At 38.2% G+C, this 5,038-nt stretch overlaps 1 pseudogene; it reads left to right on the forward strand.

Moving 5' to 3' along the window:
• The first annotated feature begins 905 nt into the window (after positions 1 to 905).
• Positions 906 to 3,177, forward strand: LOC105713922 (heterogeneous nuclear ribonucleoprotein A1-like; annotated as a pseudogene).
• Positions 3,178 to 5,038: the final 1,861 nt, after the last annotated feature.

The raw sequence follows: 5,038 nt of genomic DNA on the forward strand, positions 1-5,038 counted from the left end.
TCCTGGAAGCCCTGGTGGATTAGGTTTTTGTATATGCACTAAGTTACAACCTGAGCAAGGCAAGTACAACATAGGTCTCCAATGGTGGGGGGACAAAGATTCACTTCCTTTATTTTTTCTTCTTTTATTTCTTTTTTTCTTCATGTGGGGCAGAGTCTTTTCCTTAGACACAAACCAAGCACATTGAATTGCATCAGACAAAAACAATATATTTTAACCTGAATGATAAAAACAGTTATGGCTATAATCTTGTCCTACAATTATTATTATTTTTTTTCTGATGGCTAATGTTAGGCCTACTCAGTAGTGCTCAGTAGTGAAAGCAGGAAGTTGTTTTGTGAAATTTTTATTATCACAGACTTAAACTCCAAACAACTCAGATCAAAAGATAAGCTACTCTCCTGAAATCACTCAAGCAATTGCCCAAATGTCCACTTCCCCTTGAGCTTTATAGAGATGGCCTAAAAATACTTTAGCATTGGTAGGAATCAGGGGTTCAGATGAGTACTTTTAGGGATCATGATTTGCTAGGCTGCCATTCTGTTCTGGGATAAAATGGTATTCAATTTTAGAGCCTAAGACTTTTTACAACTTAACTGACAAACCAAAAGCAATTTTCAGTTTTTCACCAGGATCTGGGGACTAGAATTCCCTACCACACTATTAAACATTTCTTGGCAGGGGCTCATGGGATGTGGCTGGCAGCTCTTGGCAGAAGCTATAATAGAATCGTCCTTCTTCCTTCTATCATTCTAGCAATTCACAGTCGATTTATAGTACTTTCTGGGAAAGGCAATTCTCAGTCCTAAGGGACGTCAAAATGAAAAGCACATCAAATGAAGTATTTAATTTCATCAACCCAAGGATTAAGTAGAAAGTCTTTTTCTCCTTTGGGCTCATAATAGAAAAATAGCCTTCTGTTAGAGAGACTTGATTATGTGAGCACTTATAAAATAAATTCCTGTCATAGATTACATGTCATTTAAAATTGTAACAGAGAAAAGCATTTAAATGTAAACATGGTTGTTGATGAAGAGAGTCAAACTATAAAATATTTTAAAAGATTTCTTCTGAGCCAATGTGAGGGACCATGGGCCGTGACACAGCCCTAAGGAGGTCATGAGTACATGTGTCCAAGGTGGTCAGGGTACATCTTGGTTTTATATATTTTATGGAGGCATAAGACATCAATCAAATACATTTAAGAAATACATTGGTTTCATTCAGAAAGGTGGGACAACTCAAAGAGGGAGCTTCCAGCCTATCAGTAAATTTAAATATTTTCTAGTTGATAATTGGTTGAGTTTATCTGAAGACTTGGGATCAATAGAAAGAAAATGTTCAGGGTAAAGGACTGTGGAGACTAAGTTTTATTGTGCAGAGGAAGCCCTCAGATAGCAGACTTCAGAGAGAGCAGGTTGTAAAATCTTTCTTATTGGACTTAAGAGAGTGCCTGGCTCTTAGTCGATTACTCCTGGATCTGGGAAGAGAAGAAGAAAAACAAAAGGGGAAAGGGGCTTCTCTATAGAATGTGGATTTTTCCCACAAGCAGCTTTGCAGAGCAATTTCAAGATATGGCAAGGAAATATATTTTGGGGTTAAATATTTTGATCTTCTTCCTTGTCTCATAGTGTTATGCCAGAGTCAGATTGGAAAGTAACCCACGATATGTAGGGTTAAATAACACCCATCTGATAAGAATTTATGGTTTGTAGGGCATGACTCCCCAGAACCCTTAGGTAGGAGTTTGGGCAAGATAAAAAACTGGAGCTTAGTCTTCATGGTCAATTCATTCTTTATGGGCTGACATGCATTTTTTAAAAAAGTAACAGATAGATACGTTCGTCAGTTTGCTCCTTTCTGCCCGTGGACGCCGCTGAAGAAGCATCATTAAAGTCTCTCTTCTCCCTGCGATCATGTCTAAGTCTGAGTCTCCTAAAGAGCCGGAACAGCTGAAGGGTACCCTTCATTGGAGGATTGAGCTTTAAAACAACCCATGAGAGCCTGGGGAGCCATTTTGAGCAGTGGGGAATGCTCACAGACTGTGTGGTAATGAGATATCCAAACACCAAGCGCTCCAGGGACTTTGGGTTCGTCACGTATGCCACTGTGGAGGAGGTGGATGCAGCCATGAATGCAAGACCACACAAAGTGGATGGAAGAGTTGTGGAACCAAAGAGAGCTGTCTCAAGAGAAGATTCTCAAAGATCAGGTGCCCACTTAACTGTGAAAAAAATATTCGTTGGTGGCATTAAAGAAGACACTGAAGAACATCACCTAAGAGATTATTTTGAACAGTATGGAAAAATTGAAGTGATTGAAATCATGACTGACCGAGGCAGTGGCAAGAAAAGGGGCTTGCCTTTGTAACCTTTGACGACCATGACTCGGTGGATAAGACTGTCATTCAGAAATAACATACTGTGAATGGCCTCAACTGTGAGGTTAGGAAAGCCCTGTCAAAGCAAGAGATGGCTAGTGCTTCATCCAGCCAAAGAGGTTGAAGTGCTTCTGGGAACTTTGGTGGTGGTCGTGGAGGTGGTTTCGGTGGGAATGACAACTTTGGTCGTGGAGGAAACTTCAGTGGTCATGGTGGCTTTGGTGGCAGCCATGGCGGTGGTGGATATGGTGGCAGTGGGGATGGCTGTAATGGATTTGGTAATGATGGAGGCAATTTTGGAGGTGGTGGAAGCTACAATGATTTTGGCAGTTACAACAATCAGTCTTCAAATTTTGGACCTATGAAGGGAGGAAACTTTGGAGGCAGAAGCTCTGGCCCCTATGGTGGTGGCGGCCAATATTTTGCCAAACCACAAAACCAAGGTGGCTATGGTGGTTCCAGTAGCAGCAGTAGCCATGGCAGTGGCAGAAGATTTTAATTAGGAAAGAAAGCTTAGCAGGAGAGGAGAGCCAGAGAAGTGACAGGGAAGCTACCGGTTACAACAGATTTGTGAACTCAGCCAATCACAGTGGTGGCAGGGCCTAGCTGCTACAAAGAAGACATGATTTAGACAAATACTCTGTGTATGGGCAAAAAACTCGAGGACTGTATTTGTGACTAATTGTATAACAGGTTATTTTAGTTTCTGTTCTGTGGAAAATGTAAAGCATTCCAACAAAGGGTTTTAATGTATAAATTTTTTTCTTTCTTTTTTTTTTTTGCACCCATGCTGTTGATTGCTAAATGTAATAGTCTGATTGTGACGCTGAATAAATGTCTTTAAAAAAAAAAGTAACAAATAGATCCTAAAATATATCTCAAAACAATAGAAGCTTATTTCTCTATTTCTTTTTTAAATGAATGGACTATGTTTTAAAGCAGTTTTAGATTTGCGGAAAATTGAATGGAAGGTACAGAGAGTTCTTGTATATCCCACTTTGCGGCCTCCCAGGCCCACTCCCCACCTTCCCCTTCCTTATGATTTCCCCTGCTATTCACATCTTTCATTTGTTACGCAGTACATTTGTTACAATCGATGAGCTGATGTGGACACATTATTATTAACCAAAGTCCATAGTGTACATTAGGATTCACTCTTTATGTTATACATCTACCAGCAAATTATGACATGCCTCCACCATTACTATCATACAGAATAGTTTTACTGCCCTAAACATCTCTTATGCTACCTGTCGTCATCTGTCCCTCTCCTCAAATCCCTGGCAGCTACTGACCTTTTTCTGTCTTCACTGTTTTACCTTTTCCAGAATGTCATATCCAGAATCATACAGTATATAGTCTTTTCAGACTGGCTTCTTTCACTTAGCAATATGCATGTAAGTTTCTTTCATATCTTTTCATGACTTGATGGCTTTCTTTTCATTTTATTGCTGAATAATGTTTCATCATATGGATGTACCACAGTTTATGTATTCATTCACCTATTGAAGGACATCTTGGTTTCTTCTGAGGATTGGCAATTATGAATAAACCTGATATAAACATTTGTCTGCAGATTTTTGTGTGGATATGTTTTCAAATCACTTAAATAAATACCAAAGAGCATGTCACTCCATCAGATAGTAAGATGGGTAAAATTTTATAAGAATTGCCAAAGTGTCTTCCAAAGTGTCTGGACCATTTTGTATTCCTACCAGCAGTGAATGGAAGTTCCTTTGGCTCCATGAAATCCTCACGAGCATTTGGCAGTGTTAACGTTTTGAATTCTAGCCATTCTAATAGGTATGTAGTAGTTTCTTACTGTTGTTTTATTGATTTTATGCACTTCAAAGTGTATTAAAACATATTTCTACCTCCTGTATCCAAGTTTCTTAACCTTGAGTTGAGAGATGGAATTCATTCAGGACCTTTATGAAGTTATATTTAGAATTGTGTGTGATTTTTCTAGATAATGAGTGGAGCTTGTTTTTCTCATTAGAATTTAAAAGAGATTTATCACTCACAAAGACAAAGTACCTTAGTTTTAGACAATTTTATTATTATTTTAATATAAATCACTTTTAACAGCATTGTTCCAATTTAGATTCCATGCTGTTCAATAAGTTAGACCATAGGCAATTACACATATAATTCAACAGATTACTGGGGAATCTTTAATGTAACAATCACAATATTAGACATTGGAGATACAGAGCTCAAGAAAATATGGCATCTGTTCTTGGGAAATTCACACTCCTGTGATTTCTGTTATCAGCCAATAATCAAAGAGGAAGACTGAAGGCTGCCCTGTCACTTTGAAGATTACTTCTGGGTGCTCAGCCCTGGTTGTGCCAGTAGATGTCATTGTAGTGTAGGACAGCTAACCTGATCAGTTAATGTGAAGGCATGGAAGTCAGAAATCGCTCTCTTTTTGATGCATGATTTACATTTTAAAAAACATCACGTAGATTTTTTCTTGACACAGACACAGAGCTGCCATGAGTATAAAATTATAGTTGTTTAAAAATTAGAGGATATTTTGAAGCCTAACTAAAAATATTTCTGCAAAAGAATATGCATAGCCAACAATATTATAATTTAACATACAATGTTTTAAGCTGGCAATTTGAGACTTCTAAGCTTTCAGCATGATTTTAA

Source organism: Aotus nancymaae, unplaced genomic scaffold (genome assembly GCF_030222135.1).
Source record: "Aotus nancymaae isolate 86718 unplaced genomic scaffold, 86718_ANA_hifiasm-v0.15.2.pri h1tg000025l, whole genome shotgun sequence".
Lineage (NCBI taxonomy): Eukaryota > Metazoa > Chordata > Mammalia > Primates > Aotidae > Aotus > Aotus nancymaae.